Source organism: Echinops telfairi, unplaced genomic scaffold (genome assembly GCF_000313985.2).
Source record: "Echinops telfairi isolate 266 unplaced genomic scaffold, ASM31398v2 ScPeMD7_7424;HRSCAF=8462, whole genome shotgun sequence".
In the NCBI taxonomy this organism is placed as follows: Eukaryota; Metazoa; Chordata; class Mammalia; order Afrosoricida; family Tenrecidae; genus Echinops; species Echinops telfairi.
In genome coordinates this window covers 51,470,194-51,478,796 of record NW_022111324.1, presented here as the reverse complement: position 1 = coordinate 51,478,796, position 8,603 = coordinate 51,470,194, and the positions used below count along the sequence as shown (strand labels likewise).

The 8,603-nt window shown below is 48.4% G+C and overlaps 1 protein-coding gene across 1 annotated transcript in view; it reads left to right on the top strand.

Annotated features, from left to right (window-relative positions):
* The first annotated feature begins 4,100 nt into the window (after positions 1-4,100).
* The window catches only part of RAB7B (RAB7B, member RAS oncogene family), a 33,305-nt gene continuing 28,802 nt past the window's right edge, over positions 4,101-8,603 (top strand). Inside the window, exon 1 of the mRNA XM_045298139.1 lies at positions 4,101-4,183. The gene's annotated coding sequence lies outside the window, so the exon portion shown is untranslated. The remainder of the gene's footprint in view (positions 4,184-8,603) is intronic.

Genomic DNA, 8,603 nt, shown 5'->3' with positions numbered 1-8,603 from the left:
TATTGGGGCTCATACAACTCTTATCACAATGAATTTTCACCATCCTTGCCTCTAAGGAACATTCTGGTCTTACTTCTTCCAAGACAGATTTATTTGTCCTTTAGGCAGTCCATGGTGCTTTCAATACTCTTCACCAGCACCACCATTCAAATTCATTGATCCTTCTTTGGTTTCCCTTATTCAATGTCCAAAATTCACATACATATGAGGCCGTTGAAAATACCAGGGCTGTGGGTCAGGTGCACCTTAGTCCTCAAAGTAACCTCTCTACTTTTCAACACTCTAAAGAGCTCTTATGCAGCAGCTTTTGATATCTAATTTTTTTTTTGGGGGGGGGGGACAATGAATACACACACACACACACACACACACACACACACACACACACGGGTATCCCCTACAAAAAAAACAGAATTTTTTAAATGCTATGTATTAAAATTTTCTTTTTACAATACAACCTTATCACCTTCAAAGTACTTTCCATCACACTTAATGCATTTGTCAAATCTGCGATTCCATTCTTGGAAACATTTTTCAAACTCATCTGTTTGGATGGCTGACAGCACCACCCTCATTTTTTTCATCACCTTTTCTAAGTCATCAAATCGCTGTCCTTCATGTCCCTTTTCATTCGAGAAGGCAAAAAGAAGTAGCACTGAGTGAGGTTAGGTGAGTAAGGTGCATGGGGCAAGAGAGGCATGCTGTTTTTTGCCAAAAACTGGCACACTGAGATGGCTGCATGAGCAGGTGCATTGTCCTGATGGCAAAACCAGTCCCTCATCTGCTACAGATCAGGACATTTTGTTACACATGGTTATGCAATCTTTTCAGAGCCTCTAACTAGAAAACTTGGTTAACAGTCTGCCTGGTGGAGCGAACTCCAAATGTACTACGAGTTAACATTTTCATCCATTCAGGAAGTTAACAAACGTCCAGAATGAGGTTTGTCATCAATCGACATTTCACCTTTTTTGAAATGAGAAAACCATTCGTACACTTGAGTTTTTCCTATAGTGCTGTCCTTGTAAGCGGTGTTCAATATCACAACAGTTTCTGTGGCATTTTTCCTGAGTAGGAAACAAAATTTCACAGCTGCATGCTGTTCTCTTAAACCGGCCACCACAGAAAAATGCGGTTGGAGAGAAACTGCTTTTACAAAAAAAATTCACTGTGACCAGAGAGAACCTTCCCAGGCCACCAGGTGCACTAACTCAGAGTGAGTTGGTCCATACTCACCTAGTGGGACAAATGCACACTAGAAAAGCTCGGCTCCACCCAGCTGCAATTCTTGTTTTTTTTGGGTCCCCCTTGTGTGTGTGTGTGTAATTTTAGTTAAAGAAAATGACTCACACAGTTGTAGAAGCGGATATAATATACATACACATATATATGTATATATACATTCACTGTTTTACTGGTTTTGTTTCTCTAGAGAACCTAATACATACTTGGCAATTCTCAAACTGAAAGAAATGAAGAAAAGATTCATGCTTCAAGTTGTAATATTGAAGGATTCTTTTGGGCAAAATATTTAGCCAAGCAGAAAGTATCGGAAGAAGGTGAAAGGAATACACAGAGTCACTATGGGCATTGAATCATTTCAGAAGACAACAGATGATTGAGTACTGATGGTATTGAAGGAAGACTTCCAAGCAGCACTGACGACATTGATGAAGAACAAGACTCCAGGAATTGACTTGCTAACGATTGAAATGGTTCAACAAGTAGACGAAATACTGGAAATGCTCACTCATCTAAGGGAAGGCATGTTATCCAGAGGTGCCAGAAGAAGGGCATCACGCTTGGAAAATTAGAGGGTAATTGGAAAAGAAGAGGACCCCTAATGAGAAAGATGTACACAGTGGCTACAATGGGCTCAAACGCCGTAAGTGACCGAGGAAGATACAGGAGGACCAGGCAGTATTTCATTCTGTTGTACGTAGGGGGCATGGGTTGGAATCGACTCACCAGTACCGAATGATAACAGGATGACTAAGAAAACAAACAAATAAAATAAAAGACAAATGGCGAGGATGTGGGGAAACCAGAACCCTAGCCATTGCTAGTGGGAACACAGTATGGTACAATCATTGTGTCGGTTCCTCAAAAACACTGAAAATAGAATTACCGTCTCAACTCACTGCCATTTAGTCAACGCTGACTCATAGCGACCTCCCCCCTCTCCCCTCCCCCTGGGTTTCCAAGACTGCAACTGTTTAGGGGAGTAGAAAGCCCAGTCTTTCTCCCTTGGAGTCGCTGATGGTTTTGAACTGCTAGCCATGCGGATCCCAGCCCAGTGTGTATACAAACCAGCAATTCCACTCCTATGAATCTACCCAAAAGACGCGAAAGCAGAGCTGCACCACTCACTACAGCCAAAAGGTGGAAACAACTTAAGCGCTGAGCAACGTATAAATGAATAGACAACACGTGGCACACCCACACCCTGAACTACGACTCAGTCCGTAGGAGAAACGGCACCTTCACACATTGTAGTGTTCGAATGAGCTGGAAGACATTATGCTGAGCGAAATAAGTCAACCACAAAAGAACAAGTATTACTTCACTTATAGAAGAAGACAAGTGTACAGAGAACACCATTTTTCAATGATTACTGGGGGCAATAGGGATGGAGGAGGGGTTTACTGTAATGGAAATAGCACCTTGCTTCAGGGTAGGTGCACAACTGACTATTGTCACTGCTATCAATAAGTTGCACCCCTGTAAAAAGTTGAATTGAGAAGGGGGGGGGGGGGGAGGAGGAAAACATCACCAGAAAAGTTGAACACCAGTAGAGGGTGTTTCTAAAGGGCAACCATTTAAAAACAAGTTAGCTGACATGAACAGCTATGGCCAGATTGTGGATGGAGACATCCTTTTCCACATAACCAAAATCGAGCCTTTGGGGCAAACATGGTCTGCCATTTTCTACCGCACTGTTCCCTGTCCAGGATCACACTTCATGGAAACCCTTGCTCCTTCCCTCTGGGCCTGTTTGTTCATGGACACAAGGACATTAGCCACAACTGGAGCTTTTGTTCAACCCCAAAGCTCCTTGCCCATCCCTTTCCCCAGCACTGTGCATGGCTGAGTGTGGGATTCCAGGACACTAGCTCTGCCTTTGAGGAAGGTCTAGTCCAGTTGACTGGATTAGACATAGACAATAGCAACGAAGCAGCGTCGAAGATGCCTGTGGACACGAGGAAGACCCTCTTGAACGTGAAGATTATGAAGCACCCAAATGTCCTGCTGTGGAGGCAGAATCGCACCTCCCTGTAGCAACACGGGGACCAAGGGTTGCACCGGATGTATTCGAAGCAGGAGAAAGACTTTGGGATGTGATGATCCCGGTAACTTGGCCATGTCTAAACACACTTCATCCCCCTTTCATCTGCCACCATAATTACTCAAGGCATGGTTCCAAGCAGCTCAACGAGATACCAAAATTAGCCTTTTGCTGACAGCGTTTTAAAATCGCTATGGTCTCCTAAGTAATTCAGGTTGGATCACACATCTTCATCAGAGAGGTTTGGGGAGACGTCAGAACTTGCCCCTGGTCTCATAAATCCGGTGTGTGTGCGTGCGCGTGCGTGAGTGCATGCATGCGTGCGTGTGTGTTTCCATGCATGTATGTGCACAATATAGGGGTGAGGATAAGGGATGAGAAGCAGAACCCCTCCTTGCCACACCAGCAGAGGACCCAAAGCTCTGACACATGTGGGTCTAAGATTTTAACAAACAACCGGGCCTCTTTACTGGGCCGCTTCCAGCGGCAGAGGCTGAAAACAAACCCAAGACTCCAACCCCAACACATTACCCTTCAGGCCTTCGGAGCCCCAAATCCCACCTCCGAGCCCCCCTCTTCTCCCCTCTCCGCTGCCCCGCCCCCCCTCCAGGATCCCTGGTAAAAGACATTCCCGTGGCCGCCAGAAAGCTGGAACTTTCCCACTGCACTCCACCCTTCCTCCCACACAGCTGAGGTCAGCCTAGCCCAGCCTCTTTTGCAACTTTCCGAGCCTGTGCCAGAGAAGACAGAAAGGAGGAAAACTCAGAGGGAAGTGCCTGGCCTGGGCACAAGCTTTCTGGCTCTCACTGCCCCTTTCGCCACCCAGCTGAGCCCTCCGCCCCAGCTCCCGCCGCCGCCTGCCCTGGAGCCCCGGTGCCCAGGGACCACGCCACAGCTGTAAGTAGCCTGGAAGTTTGTGCAGGTCCTCTTTGCCTGCGCCCGCCGGCCCAGAGCTGGTAGGCTTGTTTGGAAGGAATGGGGTGGGGAGTCGGGAGAGGGCTTAGCATCAGGCAGCCGCAGAGTCTAGATCCCGCCCAAGGACCCCTTGAGCTGGAGGGGTGGCCTGCGGGCTCCGGAGCGGCAGCGAGCAGGGCTTCCTGCGGGGCGAGCTGGGGTCCGCTTGGGGCGCTGCAGAGTGCAGCTGCCCGCTTCCCAGAGGCCGCCGCCGCCGCTGCTGCTGCCACCACGGAACCAGAAGGCCAGCCAGCACCTGGGAGCCCTCCAGAGGGCTAAGTCCTGTTTGGACCTTTGCCAATGGACAGGGTCCCTTGTGGGAAGGAGCTGTGCCAGCCAGCGGCTTACATCGGGGAAGGGGGGCCGGTGGAGGAGCGTACTGTCTTTTTTGCTCTAAACTCCAGACAGCTCTCTGTTCACCGAAATGGGATCCCAGTCAATGAACAGAGTAGGACAGACCTGGGGTGGCACCACTAGCTGTTTAATCTTGACTCAAGAATCCATGGGGCTTTGGGGGCATTTTAATGGGCTCCACCACTGTCGAGTGATTGTAAAAATAATGTAGTTCTGCTAACAAGCCAAGCCCAGCCTCATCAAATCGAGATAACAAGTGCTTGTGCCTCAGGCCTGTATGGTGCTGGTGTACCACATGGATGATGGATGGAGGGATGGCTCTTGTTGACACCTGTATGTTCCCAGCACCGGGTAGCATGTGTACAGGGGTGTGGTGCACTGTCCAGCCCTCCGGATCTTGATGATCTACTTGCTAAGATAGAGCTAATACCCTCCAAATCATAGCTCAGCCTCCTGGGCCCAAGGACTATGGGTGCACTTACTGGAAGAGGCAAGCCTAGACCTGCTGGGATTGAGGTGGGTAAGGAGGCAGATAGGACAGCAAGCATTCCTGGGAGCTAATTAAGCCTTGTGCTCCCTCTAAAGAAGCCAACCCTGTTGCCTTGGACTTGACTCCGGCTCCTGGCAGCACATGTCGGTCAGAGTGGGACAGTCTCGGCAGGGTTTCCACTGGCTGGGTTTTCAGAAGCATATCAACGGGGCTTTTGTCCTCTGAATCGCACAGTAGATTCAAACCACCAACCTTTAGGTTAGTAGTTGAACACAAGCCACTTACTCCTAGGATTTAAAATCCCACTACTTTCTTTCTTGTTTTTTAAACTTTCTATTATGAATTGGGAGGTTTATAGAGCAGATAGAGTTTCATGCTCAGATTCAACAACCTATCAACCCCCTTGGCATCTGCCTTGTTGCCATCATTTTTTTGCCCAGCTCGCTTTTGTTGGCTATTGTCTTCCTCTTCACCCCTGTCCACACCGCAAATGGCAGGTGAGTCCCTGAACAGAGTCGGACAGAGCTGGGTTGACCACCCTGGCCTATGCCTTTCCCTCTCCTGCCTTCCCCTCCCCCTCCTGGGAACAATCGCAGTCTTCTTCTCATGGGAAAACCTTTTCTTGATTTTTAGAAACATAACAGTGGCCTTATACAATAGCTATCCTTTGGGGATGGACTGGTTTCACTCAGCATAATGTCCCAGGTTCATCCACAGGTGTGTGGGGGTGGTGAGGTGGGGGCAGATGCATTGCTCTTCTTTAACGTTGTTCCACGTCTCACTATGTGTATTTATTCATCTCATTGTGTGGAGATGTTTTTCTTTTTAAAATCATTTTATCACAATCCATCCATCCATTGTGTCAAGCACATTTGTACATTTGTTGCCATCATCATTCTCAAAACATTTTCTTTCTACTTGAGCCCTTGGTATCAGCTCCTCATTTTTCCCTTCCCTCCCTGCCCCTCCCTCATGAACCCTTGATAATTTATAAATTATTATTATTTTTTCATGTCTTACACTGTCTGACGTCTCCCTTCATGTGTGGGTTTATTTATCCATTCTACCAGTGACGAGCATTCAGTTGCCTTCCATCTTCTTGCTATTATGAATAATGCTATTTTCTAGGGTGGATGTATTTGTCATTTTCCCTGGTGTGGGAGGGGAGAGGGAGGTGTTGGAAAGTGGGGAAAGAAGTTAAAACAATATGTTGGGTGTCGGCAGAGGATTGGCTGGCTTCAGAATTCTCCTCTGCTCTTGTCCTAGGGTCTCCCCCGTCCTTCCCCCATAAGCACAGTTGCCACCTCACCCCGCATGCGTCAGGCTCAGGATTGAGCCTGGGACCTGGTTGAGAGCTCTGTGGGGAAGGAAGAGAGGAACAGAACAGGCATGCGGTTCTTGCAGGACTGGTCTTAGGCCCGAGGACTCTCATTTTTTTAGGGTGGTGATAGTATAATGGGTCACAAGGTCAGCAGTTCAAATCCACCAGTCACTCCTCAGGAGAAAGACGAGGCTTTCTGCTCCTCTAAAGAGGTAGTCTTGCAAACCCACAGGGACAGCTCTACTCTGTCCGATGGCAACACTATGAGTGGAATCCACTCAGTGGCAGTGGGTTTTCAGCGTTGGGTGGGGGAAGCATCAACAGAACCTTCTTTACTCTCAGGGGGCTGAGATGAGCCTGCTTCCAGAGATGGAGAGGGCCAGTCTTCCAGCTGAGAGGTGCTATAGGGCAAAAAGGGGAGAAGATCACTTGGGCATCAAGTGGCCTGAAGGCTCTGCTCTATGCCTGGAGGCAGGGCCCAGCATTCCAAGCCCACTTGTCACTGTTACTTAACACACTCTCCCCTGCAGCATGACTCAGCACAGTCTCTGGGAAGATGCCAGATTTGAGCCATCTGAGTCAGCTGAGTGGGAACTAGGAGCAGGCGTTAGAGGAAGACAGCCACCTGCCAAGCCCAGCCATGCCCTCCAGTGGATCCCAGCCAGTGTCTACCCCCAGACCACTGACACAGTCCTGGTCATCCTCCTGTCACTCCCAGTTGCCCTAGGCCCTAGGACCAGCCTGTCCTAAGCAAGCAGCCCTGCCCTTCTGGGAGTGGAGCGGGAGAACCACAAGTGGGCAGCACAGGGGGGATGGGGAAAGCCCAAATTCAAAGTGGAAGTGAGTTCCAAGAACCTAAGAGCAGTCTCCAGACATCTGAAGGGTTGGCAGGTGGCAGAGGAGCTGGGCAGGCGATGTGTGGCCCCCAGTGGGAGGAAGAGTCCCTGTTCTGGTTCCACTTTGCTGTAGCTCTGCCACCATGGTGGAATGGAGAGTATTTTGAAGGTGATAAGGCTGTTTTGTTAAAAAAAAATTAAATACATATCTTTGAAAAAAAATCCAAGCTTTTTTCGGGGGCGGGGGGGCGGGTAACCCCTCCTATGTTGTGCTGTGAAGATATGGCACATGCCACCTTGCAGGGGAGCCTTGGCCATGCGTGAAGTGCAAAGGAAGGAGCCCCGGGTGATGGTGCAGTGCACTGGAAAACTAGCAGTTCCAGCTCACCAGCTGCTTGCAGGGAGGACGCTGGGGCTGTTTGCATCTATAAAGGTGTCATACAGGCTCAGAAATCCTAAGGGCAGCTCCACTCTGCCCACAGGGTCAGTAGGAGTCAGAATAGAATCAACGGCAGTGGGTTGGGCGAGGCAAATGGTGAAAGCGATTGTCTGCTGACCCAGAGGCGAGCAATGGGTGTCCATTCAGAGGCACCACGGAAGGAAGCCCTGGCAGTCTACGGCTGAAAAGCCTGTGGAGCACAGTTCTACTCTGAGCCACAAGAGGTTGCCGGGAGGGGGGCGGGGGTCAGAACTGACCCAACAGCAAATGGTGATGAGGTTAAAAATAGTCTGCCATGATCCACGATCGTGTGGAGCTGGGATGAGACCTCTCCACAACCCATGATCACTGCATGCGTATGTGTGCTCACACTCAGGTGGCTCTAGGCTGTCGTCATGCGCCCACATACTCTTTATCTAATCTACCCTTCCTTCTCCCTCCTGGTAAGGCCTTTGTGTGTCTGTCCATAGCATTCTGAGTCTATATTACAAGCATCTATGTAATGTTACTCATGGTCACACATGTAGTGTCATTGCTTGTTTTTTATAAAATTGGGATCAAACTACACAAAATGATCATTGACCTTTTATAGTTTAGAATGCATGTTTTTCCACTTCAATATTTTCAAAACTACCTGGTACTCCAGGGCAGGAATGGATCATATTTTTCAGAGAGTCTCTTATTAGTAGAAATGCACATTACAGAGATGCTTGGACAATTTTCTTATAGAAATATGTCTTTGAACATATGTATGCGTATATCTGTGGGATAGAGTCCTAGAGTTAGAATATAAGGTTTGTGTATATTTTTTTTTTTTAATAATAATACATTTCCACCCCCACCCCCAAGATCACTGTTTGGGCCCATCCCCTGGTTTTGACTACTTTGATTCTTCTTCTTTTGTGCTCCTCCTCCGCCTCCTC